Here is a 17805-nt window from a genome sequence, read left to right on the forward strand (position 1 = left end):
GTGTCTTTCCATTGAATGAAGTGGGTGGTCTACGGGATAGTTTGAGGTGTCAAAGAGGTGGGTGTTAGCTAACATAAAGTCTTGAGGATCGCGGGCAGGAGTACCCACAGGGGACCAGATTTGATAAAACAAGCTATCCGTGTCTGTCATGAGGACCCTGACATTGTCACTATCGTATTCCTTCAACATGACATTGTAGTGAAAGTCATAAAGAAGTCTTTTTGCGTGTTCCAAAATGGTGAAGCCCACGGCGACGGGTTGGTTCAAAGTCACAGACACCTTTTCCATGCTCACCACGACCAAATTTTCCGAAAAGATGTTTACACTTTTGAAATTGGGTTTTGATGAAAACCTTCGCAGTCTTTCCTCGGTCGCAATTAATTCAATTTGTTTGTAATTTCTTACATTTTGCAACTGTTTCCCATAAACGGCATTTGAGAGCAGTTTAAACAAATCTTTCGAAAAGTCATCCGTGGCTTCTTTTCGTTTCTGAGTGTTAAAGTCAATGTAGGGCTTCATCCATTTGGTCTGAGTAAATTTCAAAACTTTGTGTACTTTTGTCAGTTTCAAACCCAATTGTAAATATTGCTGCAAAGTAGCCAAGTAAATGATATAATTTTCTTTGTTTTCCAATGTGCCAAAAAGTTTGGTTCCCGTGGCTTTCACCCCTTTGATACCAAGCTCTGCGAGCAATTCTCTATGATAGGGGGACATATCTTCAAAGGGAATGCTTTCTTTGGTGGGAGCGAGGGGCAGCGACTGATGGACAGAATGAAGGTGACGTTGATATTCCAAATCACACTCTACAATGTAACCCACGCTACCTTCGGGGTCTAGTTGCAACCAATCAATAGACTCTATTTCTGTTTCGTCTACCCAGTCAAAATGACCTTGAGGTAAAGGACAACTCATGGCTGCACCATACAAATTGTTAATGTCAAAGTACATCAGGTGAGATTCGGGTTTGGACGGGTCGAAATCGGACATGTGTTTGTTATTGGCTTGAGCGTGGCGATGATTGATACTCGCCACGCCTCCTCTCACTGCGTTTGAGACAAAGCTGTACATATCGGGATCGGTCATAAGATCTAAGCTCACCCCCGTCATCAAAAGACAAGCATCCATGGCCATCCCTGGGAGAGTAAAGTACTGACACGGGTCCAATCTGTAGTAGCTCAGACACATGTCACGGAATGCTTCGAACACATCGGTCAAAATCAAAGTGTCTACGGCAACGTACAATTCCATGAACTGTCTCACCAATCTAATTTTAAAAGTCTCCCAAATGTGACGGGCGAAGGCATAGTCTTGTTCAGAAATGGTTTCTTCCGTTAAGGAAGAGTAAAAGTCGTCACGACTCGGAAATTCTGTTCGATCTAATTTTTCAATACTGTCCACATACTCATAAAAGTAGGGTAACTTTCGAGTCAGCAAATCCACATGTTCGGGAAATTTCTTTGTCAAATAGACAAATTCTTCTTCGCCTTTGCTTCTCAAATTGTTGGCCAAATTTTGTAAGCTGGTGTTTAAAAATTTCTAAACTGTCCAAGAAACGAAGTTGATCTACTTGAAACATGATGAAGTGTTCCGAATTTTGACCTATGCACGTCAGCTTTCGATAGGCAAACAGTTCTGCTGCTTGAAGAATCAAATGATTGTCATACCTCGAAGCATTGTGACAAATGACATTGACAAATTTGGCTTCGTTGTAGTTGACGTTGCAGTAATTGTGACACAGACCCCTGACTCGACCCGTCAAATGATCGTGATCGATGTGTCGCTCATTCTGCTGTACTTTCTCCCCACAAAGATAGCAATGGGTTTTTGAATCTAAAGCTAACTTTTCCTCATCTTTTAATTTTATGGGCACGGGATGATTTAAAATGTCCATGATATGATCGTAATCCTCCAAAAGATGTGTCATGAAATGCTCTGAGGCCCGTTCGCCGCTATAGGTTCTCAATGGAAATGTGTACATGTCGGGTTCCCGACATACAATTTGATAACTGTAACCACAGGGAATGTGCTCGTGGACGTGGTGACTTCTCCTCTCCGATGTCTCATTATGTTCTAAAGGAGACAACACGGATTCAAAATCACAGTAGATCACAAAGGGGACTTTGACTGTTTTGGCATAGTGACCCAGTCCAAACCTTCTAAAGGCTTTGTTTGGTTCAGGCATTTTAATTCGTTGAGCTTTGTGATAACAGTAAGGGGTGTGCTTTTGTAATCTATCATCAGATGTAAACGTCCACAAACATTTCCGACAAATGAATTTGCTGTTAGTGTCTCCAGCTGTTCTTATCAAAGCCGGCAAACTGGTGATCAGAACATAATGAGAAATGGAGGATTCGTCCGACTCTTCCTCGTCTACTTCTGACATTAGCAGAAGGAGATTGATATGACGTTCTTTAGGTAAGTGGGTCATATCGGAACTGACTCGCAAAGGAAAGACAACATGGTGTTGATCTTCATCTCCATCAATGCCATACACATTGATGCTGAGATCGTTTGCTTTTTCAAATTTTGAAATATGTTTAAGACTCATGGGAAATTCACACCCTTTCAAATCTAACTCGTGTAGTTTGTCCTTGTAGTGACTCACTTGTTCTCTGACCAGTTGAGACTGAACGGGGAACAGATGAGCCAAAACGCAATAGGCAAAACAGAGGTCGTCGTCCACGTTTTTAATGTTTAACAGACAGCGCTTGTTCTCTAGCGAAGGAGGGAGGGGGAGATATGAACTTCCGCGAAAGGGTTGAAATTTAACCACGGATAATTTCACGCTCAACACAGTTTCAAAGTTTAAGTTTGAACTATCTCCTTCGTAATTGTCCATCAGTTTCATGATTGTGTTTGCGGCTTCGGTGTACAACGCATCCAAATCATCAGCTTGGGTGGCTGGAGACATTTTGGTTCGAAAGTAAGGTTCAGTAAATGAATTCAGACCGTCCGAGTTTGTTTTGCTGAATCTAAATTGGGTACAAAGTCCCCACTTGATACTATGTTTTGTTTCAATTTCTGTTTTCAAGTGATGAATCATGTCAGGTTGAATTTTCACAAAATAATAGTAGGGATCATTTCCCTCTTGGCCAGGAGGAATAAAATCAAATTCCCTGACATTTCCATTTATTGCTTGTCTGGAACATGACTGTTGATTATCTACATTAGTTTTCCTACGTTTAGCTGCAGCCCCGCCACCACTTTGTTGATTTGAATGGGATTGTCTCCTGTGTTTAGTGAGATCTTTCACAGATGGGAAAGTGGTCGAACATGTATGACAAGTAAAAGTAAAGGTAGAAGTAGAAGTAGATGGTTGTGGATCTTTGTGTTGACTTTTTATGTGTCTTTGTAAGTTATCACTACGGTTGAATGATTTGGAACATATTTGACAATCAAAATGTTTGGAAGCTGGGCCACAATTCCTCTGATGTCTAACAATGTGCTTTTTGTTACTGTAGGATTTGTGACAAAACTCACATGTATACACAGGTGTTGTAAATGGGGTAGACATTTATTTATTTATTTATTTTTTTTACATAAAGTCTAGCAAACAATGTTCTTGGAACACTTCTATTTTCTGAAATAAATAAAGAGATAATAAATATAATAGTTTGTCTTTCAGGCTATTAAAGTCAACATGACAATTTAAAGGAGTTCGAAGTGTTCTTCATAATCACAACTATGATAGATCTTGGGACAAAATTTACACTGTTTTAAAATGGATGCAAGGATGTAATACTTGTGATATACTGAAATTATAATTATAATTAGAAGATCTTTTTAATATAATTGTTTATGCAATGTAAAACATAAAACTCTTACCTTTTGTATGAAGAATAAATCTATCCAATTTGAAAAACAAACTCCTGTGTCACCTTTTGGTAGGGAGAAAAATAAATGGCACAGATAGGCACAATGTTCATTTATGAACCACGAGAGACAGAATGTGAGGTTTAGATGACAACTCTGCTATTTATAGGGTAATATTGACACATATTTAACACCCCCTTGTTGTGTTGACACAGGTGTTTTCATTCGTGAGACTTGTTTGTTCAATCAACAGGCGTGTCCATTACAACCCAATATTCCTAACTCGCCCCTGTTGACACAGCTGTTTCCATTCAACACAGTTGTTTGCTCAGTCAACAGGCGTGTCCGCTACAACCCAATATTCCTAACACGCCCCTGTTGACACAGCTGTTTCCATTCAACACAGTTGTTTGCTCAGTCAACAGGCGTGTCCGCTACAACCCAATATTCCTAACACGCCCCTGTTGACTCAGCTGTTTTCATTCACGAGATTTGTTTGGTAAGTAAACAGGCGTGTCCGCTTCAACCAATTACACCTAACTCCTAACACGCCACGCCTGTTGACACAGCTGTTTCCATTCAACACAGTTGTTTGCTTAGTCAACAGGCGTGTCCGCTACAACCCAATACTCCTAACATGCCCCCGTTGAAACAGCTGTTTCTATTCACCAGATTGTTTAAGAACAAGAGTTTTATGCATTAAAACTGAAACACTCTTGTAAACGTGAGACATTATTCTTTTTCATTGAAAAGTGTTGACATGTGAAAGGATATCGTATAAAATTTCTTGAAACTGCGTTATTTCACTCTATTTTTTCTCATGAAAATGATTCTGGGTATGGGTTAAACGAGTATTTTTTCAATTGAAATAGGAAACTGAACCGACATTTTGAACTCAAACATCTTTTAGAATAAAGAGAATAGAATTTTACAGTATTAAAACATCATATACCAGACTGGCATACATTACAGTCTTCAACACACGGGTTTCGCGATACCGACTCTATATTTCTCCGAGCTGACCTCTAGCTAGGAGTCAAGACTGTTAACCCTTATTGTTTTATATAGTTGTCATGGAAACTGAATGTTAAAAAGGAACTTCTAAAGGTAACACTAGAAGAGTTAAGAACTGGACATGTGGTTTCTATGGAAATTCAACTCACACCCCTCTTTGCCACATGTGACAGTCATTACTACGCGAAATACATGCATCAATGGAATATGTCTAACAATGACATTCCTTTCCCCGTGAATCACATTTGAACCTCGTAGTAGCCACTTCCATATAGGGACACTCATTACTACGCTTCGTTCTCACTAAATGAAGGACTCATTAACACACTGCATTCGTGCATTGGAACAACAGACCTCTCATTAGCCTTTCTGACCTGTGACGTCATGATTATATTGGACTATGATTGAGTTATTGCAGGTATGGATCAACTTAGCCTGAGATGTGGAATGGGGTCCCATAGAACTGACTTGTAGGTCAGGCGCGAGATACAAACCGAGGACACGTGACGCCCGTGAGCGTTCATGGCAACGTCCACCATCTTGTTTTTAGACACGTGTTGTTCTACGTTTAACGAATGGTCAAGTAATTAATTGCATGATTGCATCCAATCAGTTGACCGTTAATGAACGTAATTGAATATCGGGAGATCTTTCTACATGAACCTGTTCCTGGGCTTTTTAATATTACCACACATAGCCCGCTACCGAATGCCCACAGAGAAATGTCTTCAACGCAAAAGGTTCAAATGTTTACCACATGTTCTCGCGCCAAAATGGTCTCACAATGACATTCCATTCTGCGTGAGTCAAGACCCAACCCAACCCCCGGTCGTAGTATCATGTCCATATAGGGACATTCATTACTATCCCGTGTTCTACGGTTAACGAATGGTCAAGTCATTAATTGCATGATTGCAACTGGTCAGTTGACCCTTTATTAACCCAATTGACCTGTGACGTCATGCATACATTTGCATATTAATGAGTTATTCTGCATATTAATGAGGCAATGACGTTGACAACACCCCACCCACCCCAAGGTCAAGGTTATGTGACGTCATCAGTCACGTGGGGTTACTAGGTGCACTTGTGACGTCATCAGTCACGTGGGGTTACTAGGTGCACTTGTGACGTCATCAAATGAGGGGGTGAGGGGGGATACTTCTTACTTATTATCTACTCATACTCACTCACTCACCTTATCAAATAAATCTATTACTAACGTGCAAGCATTGTCATGTATCCGCGTAGCTGATTCTTACATTAAAATGCTTCTTTTACACGTGCCTATATACGTGTTGCCATACCATCCTTTTGTTGACGGTACTACGTTAGACACGTGTTTATTGTACTAATGCCTCATTTGAATAAATACGTTGTATTATTGTGAGGATTAAACAAAAGCATGAATTCTAAAAGTGTATCTTTGCATTTATTTACATAGTTTTGTACACTTGTGAATGCCATTCTTCAAATAAAATACATGTCTTTGTAATTACGTCTAGAGATTATCTGTATACTTCATGTTATGAATGTCATGTTAGGGGTGAAGTGAGATGGGGATTTCATGTGTCACTGGGTGTGGGTGGTTGCTTGTACTAGTTTAATAGTGCCAGCCCACTGATATACCATGCCACAGGTTTAACATGGACACCCCACTCAGACACCGTGTCAACGCACATGTTGACGGGGAATTGGCTCTTGGGGGATTAAGGACAAAATTGACATCACTGTCCCGTAACGTTTTATGCACAACATACGAACAATAAACAACAATTACACAATAAGCAGAATACCTGCTCTGACAACACAAACACAGCGATGAGCGGACCTTCCAGCTCAGGCATACATGAGGCGAGCGGAGCTCCAGCTCAACCTCAGGCCGTTTCCGACAAAAGGCACATCCTGCTCGAGGTCGTCCTTACACCAGCACTCGGAATGCCAAGCTGACTAACTGCTGGTTTGTCATAATATGTCCAACACGCTGTTGTGTTGGAGCTGCATGGAGATCATGATCAGGTCGGTGTGCGGTGGGCTATGTCCTGGGCCTTTTTGGTTGATTCGAGTTGAAGGTGATTGTGATAGTCTTGGTTCCTGCCGCCAGATCCGCATGGAGGGCGTAGTAGGACACCCTGTATGCTAGGAGTGGTAATACCGCACCTACAAGGTCCCTGGGGAGGGATTTATTGATAGATCTCTCCGTGTTGCACATACTATGACAAACCAGCAGAGCAGAGGTATCCGTAGAGGTAATCCGATAATGTATAAGTATGAGATCCGCAATAGAATCCGCAACCAACGAACGAACGACGAGGCTGACTAACACTCTAATGGAAACACATATATGGTAATGAACAACAATGGACAGACAAAGAGACAGTGACGTTGCTCTGGACATGGGACGTGTGGGAGTGATGAACTGACATAGCCTTATGTCATACTATAAATAACAGTAATTAACGGGAAGTGATATAGTAGCCCAGGTTGATTGAGTGTCAATATACAATGAAATGTTGGTGAGAGTTAACAACGGGTAGTAGCGCCTAATACATAATGACAATTAAGTTATGGAGATACACACATGTCATGGCTAAAGGGTAATTAGGCTTTGGAATCAAATGTTCTTCAGACACCAGTTCAAGACGACCAGTCGTTGTTATATGCCCATAATTCGGGCAGATTAAAAACAGTTACCATTTTGTAGCGGTTGTTTTTGTATGACGCGGCCGTTGATCGATCCACCGACCTTCCGCTCTCCGGGTAGATGTTCTATCCAACAGCCCACAGGGTATTGCATGTTCGCCATCAGTTGTGTTGTGTTCCCTCGTATCGCTGAAACACATTCCCACAGGACATTCACGTGCTACTTCCTGTGTCGTTATACCATGTTCAACATCAATGGTGTAGTGTTCACTCGTATCGCTGAAACACATTCCCACAGGAGTGAGTGCGTGAGTATGGTTTTACACCGCTTTTTGCAATATTCCAGCACTATTACGGCGGGGGACACCAGAAATGGGTTTCACACATTGTACCCATGTCGGAATCAAACCCGAGTCTTCGGCGTGACGAGCGAACGCTTTAACCACTAGTGCTTCTCCATCTTGAAGTCATTACATTGGCTACGACTCTGTCTGTCTTCAAGAAATGTTCTTTCAGTACAAGCCAAGCAGAAATCTCCGAATTGTCCGTGCCAAATCACAAGCCCACCTCCGTGGTCTGGTGGGAGAGCGTCCGCCCGGAGAGCGGAAGGTGTCGTGGTTCCATCCCCTGCCACGTCATACCAAAACACGTTTAAAGATGGTACTTGTTTTACCCTGTCTGGCGCTCGGCATTAAGGGGCCAAAACAATGACTGGTCGGCTCGGAGTCAGTATACTGTGTCTGAATAGGATATTCATGTTAAACTAATGCATGGTATCTCAGCGGGCTGGCACTATGAACTCGGAATTAGTCCGGACTAGTAGACGCGCACACACACGCACGCACGCACGCACGCACGCACGCACGCACGCACGCGCTATTTGGTGCAATAATCATTGACGTTAAAACCCAATTTCACCTCGCCACACCCCACCAAAATGCAATCAATCAATCAATCAGTTTATTCGGTAATAAGGCCTCGGGCCCACGTACAGATATATACAATTTAGTTTCACATCAAGTGCTGCATGAAATAATATTTACAGGTAAGAAGAACGAAGACAGATAGAAACATAATTGGCTAAGTTCTCAAGACAGTTTACATCAGAAGAGTTTAACATTCTGCCCAGTGTGTCTTTACGATTATTACCAGTAATGAAGTCTAAATATGGGAAATATTTTGAGCGAATATCTTCAAAAATAGGGCAAACAAGAATGAAATGAATTTCATTCACAGCTGCCCTTATCTTGAACAATTGACAAAGCCGGAGTGTCTTATCGATGCCATCCTTTCATCCTGTATTATGCATAATTCCCAGTTCTCCAATACGTAAAAGGGTAAGCATATGTCGCTTTTCTTTTGAGAATACATTTAATAGATACGGTTCAAGTGATAATGATGTCTTAAACAATGAATACAGTTCTAAGAATACCATGTTTGTGCATGACAGTCCTTAACCCTCAGTATAAAATCACTTGTAAAATATTCAGGATCACCAGCACCTTGAAATTCCCACACATGTCCGAAGCCATGAGAATATAACATATTCTTAATAGCCGAAACCCATGTATTCCTACCAACGGCATCAAACCTAACTAACATATCGTAAACCCATTTTGGAAATCTCTCTTGAGACATATTAAGAAGCTTAAACCAGAATCTTAAACATATTGTGTAAGAATCAATATAAATACCATTTCGATCACATTCTCCGAGCACTGCAACATTTTTAGATTTGGAACTAATGCCTAAAACAGATTGACAAAACTTCGCTTGAATGTCAAGAAGGCGATCATGCGATGTGCTTTATGTACAAGCGCTACAACAGTCATGAAGAGTCAATTCATACTACAAACACATGGAGTGCTGTTGGCAATCGGACAGTTTCAGGAAGACTTCCAGTTTTCTGATGGACTGTGTATAACCTTGGTGTCCAGCATTGCGTCATCTTCGTATCTTTCTAACCTCAGTGTAGACATCACCTGTGTCCATCATATTCACTGAATCAGTAGTTGTAACAGGTAATTGAAACATACTATGAACAATTGCAAAAAGAGAAGAAAAATAAGAAGATGTTATTGAAGGGATGCACAGTACGTGCATGTTTCATTGATCTTACTTTACAAACGTGGATCATGCACTATCCTGCCAAATGGCACGATTCACAAGTAAAATACAAGTTTAGAACACAAATATAGATAACATATAAAAAAATGTAAAACACATGTTAAGAGGTCAAATTGCTAAAATATAGATAAAGAATAAACAGATACGTTTGCAGAGTATTATAGATGATCATTTTGGTTAATCCAGAACATTAATGCGGATTTTTTGCGGCTAGTGTTTTAGCTAAGACATCAGTTGGGGTGGGAAATGTCAACTGTTCACGTGGAGACGTGTAACATTTATATCAACAAGAGAACTAGACTTACATCTAGTCTCTGAAATGAACATATCGTAAAGAAAAAAAACCAGTTCAGTTATTTTAATAAAAATATAATAAAGGGGAGCCCAGTGATTCTCTTCATTTTCAGATAATGCAGTAATCTAGACTTGCCAAACATTATAGACTTGCATGTTCTGTATTTGATATATATTTATATCAGGGTCTGTAAGTAAGACAGACAACAAGAGAGCTTTGTTGACAGTGGCCTTCCTCTTTGACCTTTACATAATTTACACTTTTTACCTTGAAAAGGTTTGCAGTAGTTTTGAGAAACATGTATTACGTTTATTACGACGTTTCTCTTCGAAGTGAACAACAGTTGTTTAAAAGCGTTTAAAAGGTTCTCGAATGCTTTAGAGAGTTGATCAACAAACACATGAAAAATTGAAAACCGTGGGATTATTTATGTGTCGATCTGATTAGTGATTGTTACCTAGTTTCAACGTTATCAATAAATTGTGGAGAACGAAGAAAAAGCCGAACTAGGAGAATTTGTTTTGAAATGTGATAAACATGTCACCGTTCACACACGACCTCTCGACGACTGCGTTTTCTGAGTGTTATGATGAGGCCAGCCATCGCTCCAGCCAACAGGACACACTCCACGCTAACATCCACGGGAATTAGGAAGTTGAATGTCGATGAGTTAGCTGGGTCTGCAGTGTGAATGACATGCTTCCTTGTATGATCGGTGTAGTACTCAGTGAAGTTATATATAATTATTTAGCTGCAACTGGACTTGTGTTTCATATTTATTTTATTTCAGGGATACGCACTTCTATTTCACATCGAATACGACCTAATGCTATAGATCACATACATACACGTATCATTTTGTGATTGAACACATGATTAAGGATGGTTACCCCATCTTTGATGAGCACCATCTTGAATGTGAGTTAGGTTTTAACGCGATTTTATAATGTATTTTGTTCTTCATTATTGCACTATTATTGAGTAAATAGGTGTTTTAACATAGTAACTTAGTTATTATTAATTAGGGTGGCATGCAAAAGCGACATAGTCGTAGGGATAATGACGTATACGAACGCTACTTTAATGAACTTTATGAGGACGGGTATCGTGCTAACAGGCCAAGGACCATAGATTGGTTAAGGAAACGAGTTGAAGGTGGTTATGTTACGGACAACATGTGTCTTTCACAAGGGCACGATATCATGTCGGTATCTTGTTGTACTGTTACTTCTATGGTATTCATCACGTCAAAGGTAAAACAAAATCCTTTTGAATTTGTCCTTCCAATACTAATTCCAGGCTATCTATGTGTGTGTGAGGTTAGCGTCACCACTGGCATTGCATATTAATGACATATTATCGCCATGAAGACGGGTTTTCTTTTACATATGGACTCTTACATGTGGTTGAGCTTAACATGCAGAAAACATGTTGTTTTAAACCATTGTAAACTGGGAACATTAATAATTAACAAGTTATTGACTCTGTAGTCCGAATGTCTTACACTTACATAAGACAAATGAAGCTTTTTTTAATTCTGTGTAATACAATGTTACTATGAATACACAATGTTATTTAGAAAGTGGTCAAATGTAACAAATGTTATATTTGGGAAAACACTTTTTAGTAAAGTACAGATTCTCGTACATTTTTGGGTTTAGTCCCGTCAGGGATGCGAACCCACACTGCCAGCGATCTAACCCATTCAACCACCAACGCTTCCTCAAAAGTGAAAGTCCGACAACTGGTAGTCTAGATCACGTACTTTGTGTACCCCACTGACAAGTGTAAATCGCTGACTTTGTATGCTGGCGATTAGGCTCCTCACTCTGGCAATGTGGGTTCGAATCCCGGATGGTACTCAACCCCCAAAAGTACTAGAATCTGTACTTTACTAAGAAAGTGTTATCCCAAATAGTTAGTATATATGAACACTTTTGCTGTACAGTATGAAGACAATTAAATTACCCTTCACCTCCTTTACCATTTTCCGCCATTTCTGCTATATTTCCGGTCAGCGTAGCAGTCTTACTCAGATATACACAACAGTGGACCTAGGCTCGTTAAACTACTACAAAAAAGTATAAGAACTATTTCACATTGAGCATATTTGACGTACCTTTTGTCTCCTCTGTTAAGTCAATAGTTCCACTGTTGCTGGAAGCTGTACCATTAAGTGTCCAGTTCCATGTTCTGCTCTGTTCAATTGTTTTAAAAAATATTTCAATTGCTCTATAATTGACTGAAAAGGTGTTTTGAACATAGTTATAGTTGCCAACTGTTCAATTATGGTGGCATGCAGAAGAAGTCAGCATGTGTCTTTTACAAGGACTTAAGATATAGTGTCGGTGTTTTGTTTGTACTGTTACTACTCTGGTATTCATCACGTTAAAGGTAAAAGATATTCCTTTTGATTTATCCTTCCAATACTGAATCCAGTCTATCTATGTGTGTCAGGTTAGCATTATCACTGGCATTGCATAGTATTGACATATTATCGACGTAGGGAGTCTTACATATGGTCAGCCTGAAAATAGCAGAAAACATGTCGTTATAAACCATTCTAAACTGCGTTTATAATTAACAAGTTATTGAATCTAAGAAATCTTTTAATTCCGTCAAATAAAATGTGACTAGTTAGTGTATATGAACACTTCTTCTGTACAGTATGAACAGGATTAGATTACCTTTCACCCCCTTTACCAAAATTATAGTCATTTCTGCTATATTTCCGTAGCAGTCTTAGTCAGAAATGCCAAATATAACAGTGGACCAAGGCATGTTAAACCACTACAAAATAGTATAAGAACTATTTCACATTGAGAATATTTGACGTACCTTTTGTCTCCTCAGTTAATTCAATAGTTACACTGTTGCTGGAAGCTGTATCATCAAGTTTGCAGTTCCATCTTGTACCATTCAGTTCAACTGTGGACTGTTGGAATCTTAGGATGAAACGCCCACTGTGTGTTGGACAAGAGACATGCGAATGAGCCGGAGTATCAATATGCCATTTCACGAGGCACGGACTTCCACGCTTCCTGGTCCCAGTAAGGACTGGTTGACCATCACGGATCCAAACACTCACCCATTCTTGTTCAGGCTGCCAACACACTAATTCTACAGGTGATCCGACAGATGTCTTGAGGATATCTCCATTTTTACTGTAATATGTTAATATATGTATAACTTCTATTCTCTCTTTTCGTCAGCTGCATATTTGAACATACACTGTATATTCCTTCAAATCGAAGGTAATCGAGTAGACGTGTTATAAGGGGACATCTTCGTAACTTTATAAATTATTTGAATCACAAAACGACAGTACACAATCTCGACTTTCTTCCTTGTTTTTTCATTGTGAATAGATGGATGTGATTTCCTGACTGTATGCAACACCGACTAGTAGTATTATACAGGTAGTTTCACACTGGTATTATATAGCTAATATATTCTGAACATGCGACTTGCCCATGTACGAATGGTATTTATTCCACCATATTTTCTGCCAATAACAATTAAGGTTTTTAATTGAAAAGGTTTTGTCTCTTCTAGTGCAATACGAAGACATACTGACGTATTCATTTTGCAAGTAAGAGGCCAGTTATTGTGAACTTCCACTATTCAAATCAGAGTATGTTCGAAAGTAAACCGATGTTATGCTTCTTCGAGTATTTTATTAAATTCAAACGTAGGTTTTAGTGGTTATATAAATATGTTCAGTTTGAAAAGTATTTCCGCTGTTTCAAGCTACATAACTTTGAGACGAAAGAGTGTCAAGGTACTTAAGGGCAACTTCTAAATGAAACATATAATATACTCACCGGCTTGACATGAGATGAGTTGAGTCAATAGGGTAAGTAAAAGACATTTAAGGTCCATCTTAGAGCCAATACTGTAAATACACAACACATGTATGGTGATAAGTATATTGTGTATATGACATATGTGAAAGTCATCCCTAGAAGATGACTCGGATGTGGATATCCTGTATTCCAATGTCATCGGCTGACATATCTAGTGGTGTGCCTCTATTGCTGTAGAAATTAATGGAAATCGCAGTGCATTTGTATGATATGTCTAAGCATGTCCAACCATACTGCAATATCATAAACATTACAAAATGATATATATTAAAAAAAAAATTTGATATATTACCATCTTCCAAGTATTATGGATCATGCTACTGTGTTGAATGTATGCTGTCATATTGTTAAATATAATTAATGTTGGTTCTCCTACTTTCTGAAAACATTCTTTTGTAGTTCATTCAGTACGGATAAATGCTTCTGAGCTTATGCTGAAACTCGGTGACTTCAGTCCACCAACAGAAACATCGACCCAGTTCAAGTAAACATTTACTTTCAGTGCAAGATGATAATCAGTTAAGATTATCCGCCTATCCGCACGCGCCCGTGAATGTATGTGTGTGTGCATGTGTGTGTGCATGTGTGTGTGCGTGTGTGTGTGTGTGTGTGTGTGTGTGTGTGTGTGTGTGTGTGTGTGTGTGTGTGTGTGTGTGTGTGTGTGTGTGTGTGTGTGTGTGTGTGTGTGTGTGTGTGTAAATAATAACATGTGAGAGTCGTTTTCTTCTAATATGAGATATTAACATTAAGTACGGCCTCCTTAAGGATGATGATAAGATGTGTAGCCGTATTTTATTAATGATGACTCCATCAATAGAATCCGACCTCGGTAACGTCGGACAAGTCCATTTCATGCACAGGTGAGTATTTCCTACATATTCTCACAATCCGCACAGATGCGATGGTTCGTCCATTGCGTAAGCCTGAGTTGCCCAGCTACATCTACGGGGAACAACTCACTTGACACCTCCCTCTAAAAAATTACGTCGTCCAATTTACGTCTTCAGGTTGGGAGCACATGTTCGAATCTCCAGAAATGACGTCATCATAGAACAGTGGTTTATTGTGAAATAAACCACGCTTCCTTCTTCTTTATTCTTTGCGATTTATCGCGTAGCCTTTCATCATAAGTTGTCTGGTCCGTCGTGAATGGGAGCGACTGTGGTTGAAACATGATGCGACACACTGCTAGATACAGTGAAATTGCACAAGCTCTATCACTGCCACTCATACATCTGGCGTATTTTGGTGCTACCAAACTTAACAGTGGGGATGCCGGGTTAGAATTGATCCCTAGCAACATATTCTTGTCTTAAATGGTCAGTGAGTAAGTGAGTTGGGTTTAACGCCGCTTTTAAAACTCTTCCAGTTATATCACGGCGTGTCAGCTTAATGTGGGAGGAAAGCCCGAAGTGATGCAGGTCTCAGACGTTTACTACCTCGGTGAAACCCTCGAGTACGGGTATGGTACGGGTATCATAGGTTTCTGGCGTGCTCAATGGAAGCAACTCTGCACAGCGAATCGCGGCGCCTTAGATGACTGGGCCTCTCGTGCCCCCTTGGTTGGTCAGACTCGGAGACTTGTTTGATTGCCTAACATCGTACCTCGACAGCATGAGGACGTTGCTCATGCTATTAATTTGGCTTTGTGCAGCCGTCGTATAGTTGGAATATTGCTTAGTGCACCTTGAAACCAACAAACATAATGACTACCTTTCGCTGAAACACTCTTAGTTCACGTTGAATCTGAACCCGTGCGTATAGTGCGTTATTTACAAAACACCTGAAACATCTGAAGCATCAAAGGAAGGAAAGATCGCGCTATTACCCGCTATACCAAGATGGAGAGGTCGTCACATTGTTGCACACACACAGACAACACCACAACAATGTACTGTATAAATAAGGACACTCACCTTAAAATGAACACAATATATCACAATCTGTCACACATGTGTAAATCTACATTCAGATTTCAGACGAGTAAACATTTTCGTGGAAACAGGGTGGCGCACAGAATTAAGGTTTCGCCGAACACGACGAATTAGGACCACAACAGGAAGATGAAAACATGTAGACTGACATAAAGTTCAATATTATATAATTAATGTGCGACCCTGTGCGACACAGGGACATCAAAGCCGTGTCATTGGTCCTGCGTTTGACTGACTCACGTTTACTACAGAATTTGCACAAATGTATTTAAAGTTATGCATTTGTGAAATAATCAAATAAATGAAGTGTCCCTTTCGCCTGAGGATTTACAACACAAAAGTTTTGGTACAGCACGCTATGTCTCAATTGTTATTGTACCGATCATCCATGTGATGAGGTCATGAGATCTGCGACATGAAATATAGACTCACACAATTCCTGCATCGCTTTACCATGGAGACGTTACCGATGCCACATTAAACATAGACTCACACACTTCCTGCATCGCTTTACGGCTGATATATTGTCGATGCCATATTAAATATAGACTCACAAACTTCCTGCACCTCTACACGGCTGATATATTCCCGATGCTACATCAAATATAGACTCACAAACTTCCTGCATCGCTTTACGGCTGATATATTGCCGATGCCACATTTAATATAGACTCAAACACTTCCTGCACCTCTTTACGGCTGATATATTGTCGATGCCACATTTAATATAGACTCACACACTTTCTGTATCGCTTTACGGCTGATATATTGTCGATGCCACATTAAACATAGACTCACACACTTCCTGCATCGCTTTACGGCTGATATATTGCCGATGCCACATTAAACATAGACTCACACACTTCCTGCATCGCTTTACGGCTGATATATTGTCGATGCCACATTAAACATAGACTCACACACTTCCTGCACCTCTTGACGGCTGATATATTGCCGATGCCACATTAAACATAGACTCACACACTTCCTGCATCGCTTTACGGCTGATATATTGTCGATGCTATATCAAATATAGACTCATACACTTCCTGTATCGCTTTACGGCTGATATATTGTCGATGCCACATTAAATACAGACTCACACACTTCCTGGACCTCTTTACGGCTGATATATTGCCGATGCCACATTAAACATAGACTCACACACTTCCTGCATCGCTTTACGGCTGATATATTGTCGATGCCACATTAAACATAGACTCACACACACTTCCTGCATCGCTTTACTGCTGATATATTGCCGATGCCCCATTAAACATAGACTCACACACTTCCTGCATCGCTTTAGGGCTGATATATTGTCGATGCTTTATTAAATATAGACTCACACACTTCCTGCATCGCTTTACGGCTGATATATTGTCGATGCCACAATTAATATAGACTCACACACTTCCTGCACCTCTTTACGGCTGATATATTGTCGATGCCATATTAAATATAGACTCACACACTTCCTGCATCGCTTTACGGCTGATATATTGTCGATGCCACATTTAATATAGACTCACACACTTCCTGCATCGCTTTACGGCTGAAATATTGTCGATGCCACATTAAACATAGACTCACACACTTCCTGCATCGCTTTACGGCTGATATATTGTCGATGCCATATTAAACATAGACTCACACACTTCCTGCATCGCTTTACGGCTGATATATTGTCGATGCCACATTAAACATAGACTCACACACTTCCTGCACCGATTTACGGCTGATATATTGCCGATGCCACATTAAACATAGACTCACACACTTCCTGCATCGCTTTAGGGCTGATATATTGTCGATGCCACATTAAACATAGACTCACACACACTTCCTGCATCGCTTTACGGCTGATATATTGCCGATGCCACATTAAACATAGACTCACACACTTCCTGCATCGCTTTAGGGCTGATATATTGTCGATGCTTTATTAAATATAGACTCACACACTTCCTGCATCGCTTTACGGCTGATATATTGTCGATGCCACAATTAATATAGACTCACACACTTCCTGCACCTCTTTACGGCTGATATATTGTCGATGCCACATTTCGCTTTACTGCTGATATATTGCTGATGCCACATTAAATATAGA

At 40.1% G+C, this 17805-nt stretch overlaps 1 pseudogene; it reads right to left on the reverse strand.

Moving 5' to 3' along the window:
- Positions 1–10432: 10432 nt before the first annotated feature.
- On the reverse strand, positions 10433–13774 carry LOC139458307 (uncharacterized; annotated as a pseudogene).
- Positions 13775–17805: the final 4031 nt, after the last annotated feature.

The sequence above is a fragment of the Haliotis cracherodii genome, unplaced genomic scaffold (assembly GCF_022045235.1).
Source record: "Haliotis cracherodii isolate W230 unplaced genomic scaffold, xgHalCrac1.p SCAF_12, whole genome shotgun sequence".
Classification (NCBI taxonomy): domain Eukaryota; kingdom Metazoa; phylum Mollusca; class Gastropoda; order Lepetellida; family Haliotidae; genus Haliotis; species Haliotis cracherodii.